Genomic DNA, 19340 nt, shown 5'->3' with positions numbered 1-19340 from the left:
GGCAAATTATTTTTAAAAAACAAAAAAAAAAAAAAGGAAAAAAACCAACAACCCTGAAACCCAACCATTTCTGTAGCAGCTTTCTCTGGGGATATTGACTGCCATGGAAAGAATTTTGTGAAGATATTAGTTTGGTGGCAAAAAGGAGGGAAATTACTTTTGCAATAAATTATAGTCGAGCAAAATCGACAACTTGTGAAGATCAACTATAACTCTAAAAATAGTGGACACTGCATCCTCTGACCAAAGGGAACAAATGAATATTTCGTAATTATACCAGGTGAACACAAAAGTTTCTTTTAACCCTATGAAAGAGCAGGATGTAAGCAAAAAGGCATAAGATGGAAAGAATAGTTTCACTCTGAAAGCACATCCAAATCTAGTTTTACAAGTCATGTTCCAGATGAGTCGAATGAAGGTGTTGAGTTTATAATTGTTATTTTAGACTTTAGTCATTGCTTCTTGTTGAGGGTCAACTGTAGATATTGTCTGAAGGGACTATCTTCCTTGTCTTAAATTGCTTTGTCTTAAATGGGAGAATAGTTTGTAACCTTTGATCACAAGGGTACACACAATAGGTTCAGATGCTGCACTCAGGTTGGAGTTGGGCAGCCTCACCTCTGATTTTTCACTTCAGAAGGGAACTTTCCTCATCTGGAGGTGGTGAGTGAGCCTGACCACTAAGGAGCAGGGCCTGGCCACTGAGGGGCAGGGTGTTGACATTAAGGAAAGAGCCTTGTTACTTTCTTTGTCAACTTAGCTCCATATCCTTTGCGTTTATTAGGAGTTTTTGTCCTACCTTATTCTCCTCACACAATAGTCTGATTTTAAATCCCTCCTAACTTCTTTATTTTCTTTCTGCATCTCACTTTATTTGACTCCTCAAATTCTAGGTGATCATTTACTTATTTATTCAGGCATTCTGTGACAGGGTCACACTCCCTAGCCCAGGCTATCCTCGGAGCTCACAGTGGCACAGTCGGTTAGCATGGGTATTTATATGCCAGGCTATCCTCAAACGTGCAGTTCTCCGGCTGCCTGGGGTTGCAGGTGAACACAACCATGTGATTTCAAATAGACGTATTCCCATGAACTCTGGAAGAAAAATCCATTCCTGTTCCTTTTTATCTTGTGTTCATCAACTCTGGCTTCAAAACGTAATGCCCTAATCTTGCTTTTAACCCAATCCTGACTTTACATAGCCTTTATTTTTGGGCAGTTCTTGTGGTTTTTCCAGAGTCTGGGAGCTTACCTGGAAGCAAACAGCAAATGCCAAAATGAGTCCTCGTAGTATCAAAACCTTCATCCTGTCCTTCTATCACCTTAGTGAGGGACACCAGAAGAAATAGTTGTTAGGTGCTTGATAATGAGAGGATGACCTTTACCCAGCTGCTTGTTGATTAACAAAAAACAAAATTTTTAAGAACAAAGTAATGCTTTCTCCTGGGATTGAGTATGTGAACTTTAAACACATATATGTTTATTTTATTGAAATTTTTTTTCATGCAATATATTTTGATCATGTTTTCTCCGTCCCCAGTTCTCCCAAGATCCCCCCACCTCCTATGGACACAACCTTATATTCTCTTTCACTTCTTAAAAACAACCAAAAACAATAGCAAAACCAAACAATAAACAACACACACGCACAAAACCCCACGGAAATGCACAAAAACAGAAATCAAAATAGATGAGAAAAAGACCAAAAGACAAAACAAAACAAAAGCCCAATGAGACAAAAAGTCTACAAAAATACTGTTAAGTTTGTTTCACATGTGTCTTCTAAGGTGCCATCATACTTTGAAATGAATTCAAGGAAGGCTCTATTCTGATGTGCTATTAGCTTTCAAATTTAGCTTTATTGGAATTAGCTCCTCTATGTGTGCTGTGTGACATGGTATATTATGTATTATGCCAGGACAGATTTATGAAATCAAGAAATTATTTTATGTTATTTGACTTTTTTTTCTTCTCCTTAACACATAATTTTTCTTCTACAGGATCCTCTATATAATTTCCTGAAAATATTTTTGTAAAATGTCATTATACAGTATTTGTTTTTTGAAAATCCATGCTGAATGACATATACTCCATATGTAAAGGCATTGAATAATCAAATATTTCTGAATTATGGTAGTCTGACACTAGACAAGTATATGATAGAAAGTAGCACAATATCTCTCTTCACAGTGCCAGGTTACTTGCATGTATGTGCAGAACAGTTGGCATCAGAATTTAGTGGATGGGAAGTGGGAAATGAAAGCAGTCTGTATCAATGTCTATCTTGATTTGGCACAGACTCAGCTGGTATGAGACTGGTGAGCACAGTTATTGGGCCCTCAGCTTCCCTGCCCTTCGTGTAAGCAGATGAACTTGTAGATACATCACCAGAAAGTCTTTGAAACCACTTCAGTCTGGGTCTGAACTAAGTTAGTCCATCTCATGTTCTTCCCCTAAAAAACAGTATTTTCATGCCTCCAATTTATTGGATGCAAAGTATTTTTTTTTAACTCGTGTGGACCACTACTTAATTCAGCAAATACTTTGGTTACCTAACATTTACTAGGCATTGTTAATGGTAGACAGAGGTGTTAGGAAAAATAATACAATGTCCCTTCATTCTAGTGGCACCTTTAGTCTCAGGATTAACAAAATTGTTTGTTTACTAATCCAAAATCCTGCTTTCAACTGGCATGATAGTTATGGTGAATTTTGTGAAATGCACACTTGAGTTTAATTTGTTGAGGAATTTCCATACTGATTTCTATAATGCCTGGTCTAATTTACATTCATAACAACATGATTCAGCTATACTACTTTTAGCATATAATAGATATACCTGTACAGTCCTATTTACTGGGGACACTATTCTGTTATGGAATCAGCCTAAATGCCAGTTTAGTTGAAGGAAATGTGATACAGATACACAATAGGTGTTTACTGAGCAAAAAGAATGAACTTAGGTCATTTGTAGGACATGATGGAATTAGAAATGATCACATTTAAGTAAGTTAGATTCAGAAAGACAAATAACAAGTTTTCATTCACATGTGAAATTTGGATTGAAACAAGTGACATGAAAATATAGGAGATTTTTTTTGGGGGGAATAAAAAGGGGACCAGTGAGGACAGGAGGAATAACAAGAGAAAGTGGTAGAAGAGAGGAATATGATCAAAGTGTATCATATGCCCAGATATGTATGAAGATGTCATGATTAAACCTATTATCTTGTGTAATTAATACATGGAACACAATAGAAAATACATACCTGATTATTTTAGTTTCCCAGTTAAAAGTTTTTGATGCTCCACATTGATGTTTATCCTATAGATAAAAAATAAAAACAAAAAAATTGGTAAGTGGCTTTCAAAGTGTCTTGTATTCTTAACTGCTAATATTCATTTACAGCCCCGTGTGTGTGTGTGTGTGTGTGTGTGTTCATTTGTGATATTTTCTTCCTCTAATTCTTTTAGACTTTTTATCACAATCACTTCAATAAGGCTTTGCCTGTATATTGGAACAGATCCAATCAAGTGAGCTAGTTAGGTTTGTTGTCAAAGAGAATTCTTAAAGGATGAAATTTTCTCTAGTGTTCAGCAGGAGTGCCTCTATTCCTCATCCTGGCTTCATATATTTTTAAAATCCTTAGTTTCTTTCATGGATTTTCTTTATCTTCTCATTAGAGCTCTGGGGAGTGTTCTCCATGACAATGTCCCAGCATGAACTCATGTGAACAGTTTTAAATCACTTCTAATTGATTAGTCTGTCTAACACTTTTGTGGACATCTGATTGTGCCATTGTCCCTTTAATGAAGACTGTCTGGAGTTGAACTCATGATTGTCCCAGCTTCATCTTGGTTAAAAACAGATATTAGAGTTGGGCGATGGTGGCACGTACCTTTAATCCCAGCACTCAGGAGGCAGAGCCAGGCAGATCTCTGTGAGTTCGAGGCCAGCCTGGTCTACAGAGCGAGATCCAGGACAGGCACCAAAACTACACAGAGAAACCCTTCTCGAAAAAACCAAAACCAAACCAAACCAAAAAAACAAAAAAACCCAACCAACCAGCCAACCAAACAAATTAAAAAAAGCCAAAACAAAACAGCCATTAGCTGAGGAAATCATATTCTGCCTTGATGATGTTCTAGACGAATTAGAGCTCTCCATACCATTACCTTGGTGCGGTGTCTCTGTGGTTTGCTTCTAGTTCACCCAGTGCTGCTAAGATGGGATGTCTGCAAATAAAGAAGTAAAGGAGTGTTACCTCTAATAAAGCGAGCCTGCCTTCTCTATGTCCCTCCTACCTTCCCTCTATTGGTTGTGGTTCAGAGGAGAGTCTGGGAAAAAATAATGTCTCTGTGTTATTTCAGTTCAGTTCTGAAGCATTTTTTGCTTTACTTTTTCTCTTGTAGAAACATTACAAACTCTCTTATCTATGTTTTTGTTGGAAGTAATAAGAATAAAACCTAATCATTAACAAACACCACAAATTAGCACAATGGCTTTTGTTTTCATCACTCATTCAGTTTTGAAAACTGTGGTTTAATTTCTTATTGTTCTAGAAAATTTATATATGGTTAAAGATTCAAAACATTTTAAAATTTGATCAGTTATATTTATATAGTTTGTTTCAGTTTTCTAAGGTGGAATATAAATAAAAAGATCAATGTTAATAATAACATCCTTAGAGTATGGAGTATTTTCTCCTTTGGAACAAAAGTACTTTTAAGCTTTTAAATCCAAAGTGTCCATGTTGGAGAAATTTATGAAATTTGTCTATCCCATTGTGCCCCCAACCATTTCCTTATACTCAACTAACTCTTAGGACTTACAGTTCTCCCCAATTTTAAGAGTATACATTAAGTAGTTTCTAATCTGCCTTTAAAATAATTGTTCAAATGTTAAAATAATTGCTGTTACCATGTATATGAGAAATGTAAACAAATTTCATCTGTAACTGAGAAATAGTGTAATGGCTTTTGTAGAAAATATCCTATTAATAAAAAGAACACCAATCCTGGAGTCAGAAAGCCTTGACTTATCTCTTACATTTACTGTTTTACTAATATATATTCATTTATAAATACTATTTTTTTTTTACCACCCTGGTGTTAGTTACCTGAATGAGTTATCAAAACCAAAAGAAAATATCTATGGAAAAATGTTGTAAAATCAAGTACTATTATTATAATTGTTATTTTAAAATTTAGTTTATTTGCACATTCAATTTTCCCAGTAACCTAATATTTATATATATTTTAAACATAGCTTTCAATTTCATCATTATTAGATTTAGAATGGCATCTCTTATTTATTCAATAGATATTTATTGAATTCTCCATATGGATTAATTAAGAACCAGGACTCACCTCTTGCATTGGGTGGCTATGGATTTGTTGGGAAGTTAGAACAGCAGAGTTCAAACAATGACATTTCCACTTTACATAGCAAATGTGTGTTCTTCCATTCAACTGTTTCTCTTGGATAAAATTTCTCTGTATGTCTTTTCTTCCAAGAACCATGTGGATTGGAAGACAGAATTTGGCTACACTTGAATTACTTGGTATATGCTTGATAATCAATATGATAATAAAACATGTGTAAAAACAATATGCTGTGTTGTCTTTTCTGAGAATTGAGGTAAGCACTTTAAAAGTGAAAAAAATTACGTATAATTATGACTGTTCCGCTGGTTTAACTCATGATGAAATTTACCTCTTTCCTCTCTTACACTTATCATGTCAATATCTTTTATAAAATCAATATTATTTTAGGTTTATGATTCTCATTTTGATTGAACATTGGACTAGATGGAAGGAGGTTGGAAGCTAAGGACTTTGGAAAAAAATACTAACTCAAATCTAAGATCAGTCAAGATTATATGAAATATTAAACATCTTCAATTATTCCAATTAAACTGTTGTATTGTATAGCTTGATATTTCATTAATTGTACGTCTATCAGATTGCTTCAAAAAATAGGAGAATTTCTGATATATGATTTTTATATGATAACCAGAGAAGAACATTTTAGGACAACTTGCCCCTCTGCCCCCAAATATGTTTTGAAAAAAGCAGGCACTTGCAAATAACTGAATAGTAGAGAGTTTAAAGGAAAAACAAATATATGACATATATTGTTGAAGAAGGAATAAAAGTAGTTGGAGAAGTTGAACCTACAATTTCAATAAACTCTGAGGAACAGGTGAGTAATTCAGAAGTAGAGAAAATGTGTTGGTTTAGAGTCAGTGGAAGAAGAAAAAAATGTGTCAAATGGCTAGATCTTCGTAACATTACATAAATAATATGAAATTCTAGAAAGTATTTTTATTTCAATACCAGAATGGATTAAATTTCAGAATAAAAAATCCCATTAGCTTTCACTGTTATCTGATGACTTGTTTCTCTGCTCATCATCGCTCAACTTACTATATCACCACAATCAACCTTTAGATTATAATATTCCTGAGATTTAAACAAACGTTATTCATCCAATGGCTTCTAATATGTTATTTAATGCAGAATTAATAAATGAATCAGAATTTAAATATATCAGTTTCTCAGTTTTTTCCTGAAGTACTAAAACACATTATTTAGGCTATAGATATTAGAACTAGTTAGATGATTATTTATTGCTAAACTTTATCCTGAGGGTTAAAATTTACATTTAGCAAAATAAAAGCAGTCTATTATTTCACCATAATCTTTATATTTTCATTATGTGGCCAATGATGGGAATAGAAAACAGACCTGTTAATGTAAGAACTGTATGTATCTATTTGGTCCTAGGTGATCTTCTGATACATGTACATATTATATAATATTTAAGTCAGGTTAAACCTAACTACCTCTTAACTTATCATGTTTTTTTTTCTTTCTTGTTGGTTTTTGAGACTGAACCCAGGGCCTTGAACATGCTAGGTCAGCATTCTCCCATTGCACTCTAGCCAGTCTTTTATCTAGCCAGTCTTGGAAACACTCACACGGTTTCTTTCAGCTGTAGAAGCATTTAGTGCATTATACTAGAAGTAGTGCTTGCTACTTCTGTGTAGCCTTCTAGAACTTCTTTCTTCTTTGTAACTAAGAGTCTGTTGTCCATTCTTTCACTTTCTCTCTCTTCTCACTACCTTTCCTAGACTCTAGTTATCATCTCCTCCCTGGAAGCCAGGAGCATTTTAAATGCAACACAGGCTAAAAGCCAAGCGTGAGACCTTCAATTTCTAGGTAATTCTCAAAAATACGCAGCTCCAGGTTCTGGGGGTATCCTTTCCCACTGCATTTGAATAACAGTCTGCTTGCTAAGGACTAAAGTATTCATGGACCCCTGCTTAGTGCCCTCTTGAACATTTTAAAATTTATTTTTTACTTTTGAGATTATAATTACAACATTTCTCTCTCTTCCCTTCTTCCCCCAACCCTTCCCATGAACCCCTCCTTGGTTTCTCAAATTCATGGCCTTTTAACTCATTAATTGTTATTGCATGCATATGTGTAAATGTATATACTGATAGATCCCTAAATATAAACTGCCAAGTTTGTGTAATGTTACTTGTATGTATGTTTTCAGGCCTGACCATTTGACATTAGATAATCAATTGTTATGTGCTTCCCTGCGGAAGACTATTTCTCTTGCTCTTGGCTTTCCTTAGTCTCCTGTAGCTCTGTGCTTCAGTTGAGGCTTCATGGGCTTTTCCTTTTCCACTGAGGCATGTTTATTGTTGCTGCGGTTTAACTCATGTTTGGGCAGGCATAGTGGTAAGACTATGGGTGTAACTTCTGACTTTACCAGGAGACAAAATCTCACAGCAAACTCCCTGTTCCTCTGGTTCTTACACTCTTTCTACCCCTTCTTCCACAATGTCACCTGAGCCTTAGGACTGAGTTTTACAGTTCTGCATTTGGATTGGTTGTTGTTTCCTGCAGTGACCTGTATTGTAGAGGGAAGTTTCCCTAGTGAAGGGTGAAGACTACAACATCTACTCTCCCAGTAAGTTCAGGAGACAAACAGCTTCCTTCATATTCCAATAATGTGCTCTTCACTCCTTTCTGAAAAACCAACATCATGTGAACAATGCTGGAATCACTAGCCAATTTTAGCAGTTAGCTAAACCAAGGCTCTTAATGTCTGGATGAACGAACCTTGGAAAACACTTCTTTTCTTTTTTTAATTGTTCGAGGTGTTTTTATTGCGGTAGAATCATGAATTTTGATGGGACTTGCACACTCATAGGTATTGGATATGTGTTCCAGTGCTCTGATGCCATAGGGGGGTGAGATATTGCTAGCTAATATGCTGGCCTAGGAAATATTTTTTTTAAATTGTGAAAGTTGAGTCTAGAAACTGGTAGAATCAAAGTGATCTAACTGTAAACCATAGCCCTAGCTTCCCAGAAAACACTTCTTGATGTGGCCCTGTACAAGGAGCTCTCTCCAGAGTGGTCCCTGTTCTCATCTGAAACCTCACTGGTTCAGCCTTCATTGTCTGTATTTTGATTGGCTTTCTTCTTTTTTTTTGTTGTTGTTAGTTTTTGTTTGTTTGTTTGTTTTGTTTTTCGAGACAGGGTTTCTCTGTGCAGTTTGGTACCTGTCCTCGAACTTGCTCTGTAGACCAGGCTGGCCTCGAACTCACAGAGATCTGCCTGGCACTGCCTCCCGAGTGCTGGGATTAAAGGCGTGCACTTACCACTGCCTGGCAGGTTTCTGCTTTTCTAAATTCTCCAAGTCACTATGAACCTCTGCTTCCAGCATTCTAGGGTTTTCCTAAGCTACTTTTCCATATTTCCAGGTCTTTCTTACAGACCTGTTGCAAAGGCCTAAAACTCATGTAGTCAGTTGAGTTTAGTCACAGCGTGACCTGGGCCTTTGGTACCAGTTTTCTGTGTTTGTAACTTTTCTTGTCATTGAGACTAAGCACATGAAACAACCTAAGAAGTTTAGCTCACAGATTTAGAAATCAGCTCATCACGGAAGGAAGCATGTGGCAGAACAGAGCAGTTAACATTATGTGGCCAGGAAGCAGAAAGACAGGAAGAAGTCAGAGCAAAATAGCACCCAAGGATATACCCCAAGTGATTTACTTTCTCCAACTAGGCCCTAACTCTCCTACCTTCTACCACTTCCCAGCAGTGCTATTGTATAATATAAATCCATCAAGGAACTAACCCATCGGTCAGAGTCCTGATGATGAAATCATTGACAGAGACTCATAGACATACTCACAGGTGTACTTCACAAACAGAAGTATTGCTTAACCTAACTAACTTGATAAGAAAGAATAGCTACCACGGTTCGTAATAAATAGAATATCAGACCTCAAAAGATTTGCCATTTACAATAACAAATCTCTATTTAAATCTAATGGAATATGTTCAAAGTACATGTTTGCAGGGGCAGTTTGAGTGGTGAGGTTATCTGTGGACAAATGGGTGGTGGTGTCTCCTGTGATTGTACCAGTTTCTAAGTCCTCTGTGTTAGAAGCAAATGCAGTGGTTGAAGCAGAGGCCAGAAGCACAGAGGAGAGCTAGTCCCTGAATTTGAGCGAACAGCAGACTGAAGGAGCAGTTCCTTGGTGTATGGATTCTGCTGCAGGTGCTGCTGAGGCTAATGTGGACGTGTGGTGGGTGGAGTAGAAACAGACTCTGGGAATATAGCCTTTACTGCCGAATTAGTGGCCTGTGTCACTAGGTTTGTGCTGGTAATGATTGGTGACCCTGATTCTGGTGTCTTGACTTTAGCATTGGAAGCCTGAGCTGCAGTAGCCATTGATGTAGTTGTGGCAAATGCCAGGGGATTTGCTTTGGATACAACACTGCCAACAACACTTAAGAGAGCCAGGGATGGTGGCGCTCACAGGGGATGGCATTGGTTGCATGCCTGTGTGCCTTGTCAGAAGTTTGGTTTTCTCTGAGTGTGATTTGTAGAACCCTGCATATTTGAGAGACTGTCATTTGTCAATGGGAATGGGTAAGTTTGGTGCTAATGACACTGTAGCCTTTCTTTGGCCTGGATGGCAGATGTTGGTTGTGGGATAGTTGAAAACAGAAAACAATGATTTATCTCTCAGCTATAATTTGCAGGGGAGTAGTTGTCTTTCTGTAATGAAATATGACGTGGATCTGGCAGATACAGGCTTTGGTGTTGGATATTCACAAGTGGAGAGAGAGCCCTTTGTTGATGAGGCAAATAGGACATCCATTGAGCTGAGAGGACTGAGAAAACTTGGCGCTGATGAAGTTTTGGCTTGGTCAACTGACGATTGTCTTTTCTGCTGTCTGATGCAGAATAATGTGACTGCTGCTTCTAAACTCTAAAGAAAGTTATCACTGAGAAAGCTCCTGTACAAGTATCATGTCATACATTTTTAGCACTTATGTAAGATGATATCTATTATTATTGTGGCTATTGCCATCTTTGGATTAATAAGATTTTAGTAATTAACCAGAATTAAAAGAATTTTTAAGGAAAATTAGTAATTTTGGCAATTAGATAGGAAAATTAGACTAATGGGCTACAAAAAGAATCTCTACTGATCTCTTAATAGTTATTAAATTTATTAAATAATCCAGCAAATTTTCAAGATTTAACTCGGAGAAATTAACTTGAATTTATTTTCAAAATCAGATTGAATTGGTGAAGTTTCACTGCTGTATATGGAACTTTTAGTTACTTATTACTATTTGCATTGTGAATTGAGTATAAGTATTTACATTCTGTGCATATGACAGAGTAAGCAGAGTGGCAATTAGGCCAGCATAACAAGGTACTCGAGGGTCTGTGAATGTGAAAGAGGGTATTGTGGCCATATTCTAATATAATCAAAATTAACTTTTTTAGAAGTCAACTATACACAATCTATTTTTAAAGAAAATATTTATTCCATTCCATTGAGTAAAAGTTTTGCACTAGGTCTAAAATGTGAAGATAAATTTTCTATGAAATGAAGAAGAGAAAAAAAACATAAAAGAGTAGGCTGTCTCAATGACATTGTTGCATATTGTTGAAGTGCATGTTGTTGAAGACTAATTTAATCTATAGATTTTTAATTCCTGCACTCAGGATGTAGAGGCAGGTGGAGCTTTTGTGCATTCCAGGTCAGCCTAGTTTACATAGTCAGCTCCAGGATAGCCATGGCTGTCTGTAGAGGGAGTCTGTCTCAAAAAAATAATATGCCACTGAATCATGTATAATTAAGATGAAAATCCAAGGAAAATTATTTTAAAAGTCTCTCAAGAGTGTTAAAATAAAAATTGTGGTGCTTAAAGCTGAGGGTCTAGTTTCAGCGAAGCAAATAATCTGATTCTGGAACCTGTTTGAATAGTTTGTTTGCATCCTCATGAGCTGAATGGAAGCCTATTTACTGCTTTTAATCATGATAAGAATGAACTAAATATAGAGATACCAGCCTTCATCTTCTGCACATTTCCCAACAGCAGAATTTGACAGCAGTATTTTAATACTAGATTAGATCTACTTCATTAGAGGACATTTCTCTGTTGTCTATCATGGAACAGTGTGCCCAAGTTTCCAGATGTCAAGTAATTGTTCTAACATATCCTATAGTTTTAGCATGTTAATGATCTCTATTTTTGCTTGATTCCACTTTATTATTTTCATAGAATTGATACTCGTTGTATGAGACTATCAAAAATATTAAAAATAAAATTTGTCTAATGCTTAAATAGAAATGTTTACAATAGTTTTATTTAGAGAAATTTAAGAACATCACTCTCGTTCTTATTTGAAATTGAATATCAGGATTATTTGCTCTTGCTTTAGAGGTTTGGGAATAAAATCCTCAATTATATGAAGCTTCCTTTGTATAGTTAAAATTATATTCAGCATCATTTATCACTTTGACGTATAAATGTGTCTTTAGTTACAAGCCAGGGCAGACGATGAACAACGTGTGCTGAGGCAGTAAAGATGTAAGCATTCATCATTGTTTTTGAAAATTTATCACAGTAAGAGAATTGTAACATGGGAGCTATTATCCGGGAACTAAATGTATGTTTAAACCCTGCCACTTGTTAGCTATTTCACTTCATTTAATCTTATATTTAAAAAATGGATCAGTGTCTCTATTCAGAATTGTGATATTATTACGTTTAAATGAGAAAGGCTTATTAATACATGCAATATATTATTAAGTAGTTTGTAAAAGTGATTAACAACTTAAAGGCTAACTCATTTATGTATTGAAAGGCATTAACTGCTTGCCTTAATGGATTTGTACGAAAGATGTTCATATGTTTTTTCATTTTATATTTCCAGAATTTATAAATGCCATTTACCCATTTATTAAAAAAATTGGCAATTTTTTGAGGGGGCTCTGTTCTTAGCACTAACGATTCATCACTTAATAACCATGCTGATAGAAAACTAAATGGCAGGGAGTGACCTTGTTTACTGTGGACTCCTTTGAGCACATTCATACTTCAATTACGAACTTTACTACTGGCTCAAGTTGGATTGTCAGTGATATGAAAGACATGCCAGTAACACAACAATACATAATGCCACCTCTCCATGAGATTTGAGGTCATTGGCTTCAAACCAGAAAGGCCACGTGCACTTCAGAGTGTCACGTCGATCCGACTCGCACCTTAATTTGTTTTCTTTCCAGAAACTTTCCATTCGCTTAAGCACAATGCCCCGCCGTGACATTTAAAATCATTGTTTTGTTAGATAAGGGGACATAGCCAATAAGGGATGTACTGTTCCTTGTTCTATGACATCAGAAAAAAAAATAGTGTTCAGTTTAACAGCCTTTTGAGGAAAGCATCTTGTTCTTTGGTTTAGCTGTTCTCTGCATCCGGAATCTTCCTCCTGGGTTCAGAAAGACTGACGTTTGTGGAAAACAACCATTCTTTGTCCACAGCGTGATTGTTTATGCCTTTTATCTCTTCCCTAATGTGAACACAAGAAGCGTCTCTTTTAGCTAAAGAGAATAAATTTAATTTGGTTAAAATTATTAAAATACAAATAAGGCTTTATTGAGAAGCTACTAAAAAGTAGGTTACCCAGAGCTTGATGTCTGACCCTGTTCTCCACCAGTCCTCACTGAGAGAAGGTGGGTTTGATGCAATCTTACCAAGTCTTAAATGTACAATCTTACTGGCCTTAACCTGTTCTTTTCCCTCCAAGCCGTGGATCCCACCATTTGCTTGATCTTTCTGCTTAATTGCTGAATGGGCATCTTGAATTCAATATTATTTTTATTTATTTATTTTAAAAAGTTTTTTTTTCCATTTTACACACCAAACCCAGTTCCCCTTCCTTCCCTTTCTCCTGTCACCCCCGACTTCCCCAATCCAAACTCCCACCCATTCCTCAGAGAGAGTAAGGCCTCCTCCCTTGGGGAGTCAACAAAGTCTGGCATACTAAGTTGAGGCAGGGCCAAGCCCCTTCTCCCTGTGTCAAGGCTGAGCAAGGTCACCCACCCTAGGGAATGTGTTCCAAGAAGCCATTTCATGCACTCAGGATAAGTCCTGGTCCCACTGCCAGAGGCTCTCAAAACAAATCAAGCCACACAACTGTCACCCACGTTCAGAGGGCCTAGTTCATTCCCATGCATGTTCCCCAGCTGACAGGCCAGTGTCCATGAGCTCCTGCCACCTTGGGTCAGCTGTCTGTCTGGTTTTCCCCATCATGATCTTGACCTCATTTGCTCCTGATTCCCTCCTCCCTCTCTTCAACTGAAGTCTAGGATTTCAGTCCAGTGCTTGGTTGTGGATCACTGCATCTGCTTCCATCAGTTCCTGGATGTAGGTTCTATGATGACAATTAGGTAATCTGATTATAGGGGAAGCTAAGTTCAGGCACCCTCTCCATTGTTGCTAGGAGTCTTAAGTGGTATCACCCTTGTAGATTCTGGGGATTTCTCTAGCACCAGGTTTCTCCCTAACCCCGTAATCATTCCCTCTACCAAGATATCTCTTTCATTGCTCTCCCTCTCTGTCCCTCCCTCCACTTGGCCATCTCAGTCCCTCCTGTTTCCATCCCCCACATCCAGACAGAAACTTATGGTATGTACTCACTCTTAAATGTATATTAGACACAAAGCAAAGGATCACCAGGCTACAATTCACAACCCTAGAGAAGCTAGGTAAAAAGAAGGACCCTAAGAGGGAAACACAAGGAGGGCCCCAAGAAGGGAAAATAGTTAAGATCTCCTGAGTAAACTGGGAGGCAGATTAGAAGGGAAGGGATGAGGGATGGGAACAGGAGGGACTGAGATGGCCTAGTGGAGGGAGGAATAGAGAGAAAGACCTATCAAATTTAATATTTTTAAGTGGGACTCTTGATTTTCCTTTCCCTAAAATTACTAGCTGCAGCCTTTTCCAGTGTTTTATTTTTCTGTCTGAAATCTTTAATCATTCTAACCCCCCACTCCTCTCTCCACACTTTATCCTTGGTTGATAAACAGGGAAGCCTTAAAAACCTTCAGATTCTCATTTACAGCTTCTTCACCCAAACTGTCATTGCTCACATGGACTATTTTAATGGCACTTTCTGGTCTCTGCTGTATCAAGCCTCAAACAAGGGTGTCATCTACTTCATGACCTACATTTGACACTCCCCTTTTATGACTTTTTCCAGAGTATGAGCTGAGATAGAAAGTGTTCTTTGAAATTCCTGTAGACAATGTATGTTTGATGAGTTGCCTTCATTACTTGAACATTTAGGGCTTTATCCTGTGGAAGGATTTGTGCCTCCAGGCAGTGTACATAAGATGTGTTTAGAAAAGAGAAAAAAAGTTGTAGAAACCATGTATGTCCCCAAGTCATAATTAGCTATATAAGTTATACTGAAACAGTAACATGATGCCTTTGTATATGGTACTGTTTAATGATTTAGACACCATTCATGCAAGTCAAGAAAACAAAATAACAACATGATACACATGCACACACACACACACACACACACACACACACACACACACACGCACACACGCGCGTGTGCGTGTGCGTGTGCGTGTGTGTGTGTGTGTGTGTATAAAATAACCAATTGAATCATTAATTCAAGACCAATTTTTACCCCCTTAGAAAGAGGACAGTGATTTTGGGTGTTTCTGTTATTGTTTCCTTTTTTAATTCTCTATTTCAAAACTTCAAAATAAACTTGGATTGTTCTTCTGACATATAACTTATATCTTATATAATATGTAAAACACAAATGCTTTTAAATATGCTTTTAATTTAACCTAGTTATTGAAAATTGCTTTACTCAAAGGTTAATTTGTTCTCATTAAGTTTTATTGATTGACAGTTAATTCTGACAATGTTGAAAATTCTTCGACATAAAACAAAGTAAAATTTGCTGATGCTACAGACACAACACTTTCAACTTGATGATCAGTGCTGATGAGTCTCTGAGAAATACTTACCAAATGTCAGAAATGGTCAGTTGTGTTTGAGTAAGGCATGAAAGCAAAGATAAAAGATTTCTGAGTTAACATAGCTGGATCCTGCCTCAACTTGATGTGCCATGCTTTGTTCAAGCCCATGGGAGGCCTGCCCCTCCTCATTTGAAATGAGACGTGAAGACAGAAATGGAGGAAAAGTGGATGGGGGCGGGTAGATGGGAGGGGGGAACGGGAATAGAGGAGGGAGGGGAAACTGTGGTTGGTATGTAAATAAATGAAAAAAAGTATTTAAATAAAAAATAAAACAGTCTTGCATATTTTGTACTTTATAAACCTCTATACCATGGTTAGTCTGTTTTATTAGCCTCGTTTTGATGTTTTAAAATTTTGGCAAATAATTGCAATCTTGAGTATTTCTAATAATTATGTAGGTTCATTTATTGTAAATAAGCTAAATGTATATATTACTAGGAACTGTCAATTTAACTTCAAAGCCAAATTCCCAGTTTTCAAATAACATGGAAAATAGAACCATTTGTTTTGATGACTTTTTTCAATCTCTCTAAGCTTGTAGACTGACTTCTTTATTAGTTAATAATTTACACCAAAACTTTAAAAAAGACTTACTATTTCCAGACTCAAAATGAATTTTCTGTCTTGCCTATCTTATCACAAATCCATTTTTTCTCTTTATTCATTGGCAATGTTATCCTTTACTTATATCCAATTAATTGAATTTCTCAAAAATATTCTATGATCCCCATTTATGACTTAAAAATATGTTTAGTTTTATTTTCTTCTAATTTTTTGTACTTGTGTGTGTTTGTGTCCAGGGGTATGAGCATGTGTGAGTGGATGCCCATGAAAGATAGTGTAGGGTCTTGGATCCCCCAGAGCTGATGTTACTGGCATCTGTGAGACATCCAGTGTGGTGCTGTGAACTGAACTTGGGCACTCATAACCACTGATCTTGTCTATTGGTTCTGGCTTTAGTTTTGGTTCATTGGTGCTGACTTCTTTTTTTTTTTTTTTTTGGTTTTTCGAGACAGGGTTTCTCTGTGTAGCTTTGCGCCTTTCCTGGAACTCACTTGGTAGCCCAGGCTGGCCTCGAACTCACAGAGATCCGCCTGCCTCTGCCCCCCGAGTGCTGGGCTTAAAGGCATGCGCCACCACCGCACGGCTGACTTATTTATTGAATATGTGAATAATAGCATTATTTCTTTGGGAAATGTGACTCATATTCTCAAATATATACATGATATATGTAGAGAGATATATGATGATGATATATAATACTATACATAATATTACACATAGTATATAGATATATAATACTATAGTCATATGAATATATCTCTATCTATCTATCTATCTGTCTGTCTGTCTGTCTGTCTGTCTGCCTGTCTGTCTGTCTGTCTATCTATCCGTCATAAAGGTACAACAGAAAATTTAACCATAAAGTAATTGGACCTAAAGTCATCATATAAAATCATCATAAGCCTCTTTGGTATGAGGCTCAGCAGGGCAGAGACCAGCAAAAGGGCCATAACATGTTTTTGAGGAATGCTGTGTTTTATATATAAAAATAAATCGTGTTCAGAGTGGCTTAGATGCTTTATCGCAGTAACTTAACTAGCTTAAGCCACTGCTAGTAAACATGATTTTAATAGAACATTATTAAAAATTCATGGACTTTTTCTTTAAACTCACTTGAGAGGTCTATTTCTAGCTATTTTCAATTGAAAGATTTTATTAAGTGATATATGTTTTACACGTTTATTCACCTGCTTTGCATAGAACTTCATGATCATGATAGAGAATTAGAAAACAAAAAATGTTAAAATATGTAAAACTACCTATTGTATATAAACTTGGTATTTCCCTAAAATGGAATAGGTTAATTAATTACATTCAGTTTAATTATGATTATGGATGTTTTTCACATTTAAAATTTTACATAAGCATTCAATTATGTTACAGAGTAACTTTATAAAACATAATTTTAATGACAGGCTCCTATGTATTGTTCAGTTATCATATTGTTTCTAAATTCTCATTAATTGTGTTAAAGCACTATTCTGTGTATGTTCCGTTTTCTTTCTGGCCATCTTATTTATGATAATCATGTATTATTTATAATGTTACTGTGACTTTTCTACTTTTACTTCTTTGTAGAGTCCTCTGTGCTAAAGTAACTGCCTAAGTATGGGATGGATTGCCAGCCATGGCAGCCTGAAACATTCACAACAATTGGAACCTCAGAACCAGGCAGCCATTTTTATGCTCAAAATTGCCTAAAGAGGGAGCTCTTGGACATAGGATTTCCTCAGGACTGGTCAATGGAAACAAAATATTATTCAGTTATTAAAGTGGTATGCAAATTAGGCAACTAATTGTATGGTTCAAACCAGCAAGTGTAGAAAGTGAAAATTCCACTTGTTCTTCAAACATTAACTTTTCCACAACACTTTTCCTGCTAAATACTGCCCTGGCTTCTCAGTCTATATGACTGGTTTTGTGTTGGTCCATCAGTTCCAGGAAAAGATGTCATGTTTTCCCCTTCTTTGTGAACTCTGTTGGGCCTTAAACATCATATCACCCATTTTCTCTCTTGTGTCTCCTAAATGATATAGCAATTAGGACAGGGATCATAGATGCTCACAATGTGTGTTGAAGTGACTATATTAACTTAGTATATTCAATCACCCTAAAATTAAAAAGTATTATAAATATTCTTGAACAATATTTTCAGTTCATAGAAATTCCTTAAATACATAAGAATGAGCCAAACAACTATAAGAAATTTGTGACATATGCATGGCAATATGGTTCAGGTAGAAATCCGTGGCTGTTCTTATCAGACTTTTATAATCCTTTGGAACTATGTTGCAATATTCTCTAAGCTCTAAGAGAAGAGAAACCTTGTCTAGTAGAGGGGATACAAATTCAGATTGTTAGGGACAACATCAAGCAAGTTGTGTAATTTCTGAGAACTATGATCTGTTGTCCGTTCTGAAGCATTTTGTGTAGGAAAAGTGGCACTTGAGAAAAAGGAGTGACAGCCTGTGACTCCAGAAATGTGGTGAAATTTTCTACAAGTCTTGCTTCATATTCATTTGCAGAGGCTGAACCATAATCTTCAGGGTTATAGATATGCTCTTTGATGTCAGGAATATAATTTCCAGGTTCAAAATCAACAGAGGTACCAGGGGTAGTGGTGACATTATGGGCAGAAAATGTTATTTGTCCCAGTACTAAGTTTAGAAGTGGTCACTCCTTGAGTAGTTGTCATGGTTTTGAGAACTTTTATGTGGTTACAAGTTCAGCTGTTCCCCGAAATCAATGGAGGTGGCTATGGGGCTGCCCGTGGCAGCAGCTACAGTGGTATCTTCAGAGGTTCATTAATTCTACCAGTCCTGACTTTATATAGAAGAGGTTCTGACTGCTGGACAGCCAGTGTGTCCCTTACGAGTTGTACTATCCTCAAAAGTCATCCTTGGTGCCTTTCCTGGCAGCAGTGGTGTCAGCATGTGGGGTGATGGCTTGAGATGCATGAAAGGCATCTAAGCTGCATGAATGTGGTGCTCCATAGTAACCCCAGTGTTCTGGAGGTGGAGATAAGGGATTTCTCTATTGAACTTGGTACCTAGACTAGCTGAACTGGCCATTTGCCTCAATGTGTAAGGTGGATGGATATCAATCAAAGATGAAACCAAATATCAAGTTCTAATCTCCACAGACAGGCACACACACTCAAATATATTTGTATATTCTCACATATGCACACACACACACACACACACACACACACACACACACACATAACATACACATATGCTAAAGAAATTCTCATGAACTGTTGTGTAGAAGAGATTGTAACATTCTTTCCTGCCAGGAAGATCCTTATGAGAAAGCAAACAACTCAAAACAACTTCAGGAAATCCCTGAAACTGACCAGATTTACACTTCCCAC

At 36.7% G+C, this 19340-nt stretch overlaps 1 long non-coding RNA gene across 1 annotated transcript; it reads right to left on the bottom strand.

The window, feature by feature from the left end:
* Nucleotides 1-1192: 1192 nt before the first annotated feature.
* On the bottom strand, nt 1193-4399 carry LOC119088692. Its single transcript, XR_005092387.1, has 3 exons — nt 4177-4399; nt 3270-3325; nt 1193-1322 (listed from the first exon to the last, which is right to left on the bottom strand). It is a non-coding gene; the product is annotated as an uncharacterized LOC119088692 (long non-coding RNA).
* Nucleotides 4400-19340: the final 14941 nt, after the last annotated feature.

Source organism: Peromyscus leucopus, chromosome 10, assembly GCF_004664715.2.
Source record: "Peromyscus leucopus breed LL Stock chromosome 10, UCI_PerLeu_2.1, whole genome shotgun sequence".
NCBI lineage: Eukaryota > Metazoa > Chordata > Mammalia > Rodentia > Cricetidae > Peromyscus > Peromyscus leucopus.
Note: the sequence above shows the minus strand (reverse complement) of the source record. Positions and strands in the feature narration are given on the sequence as shown.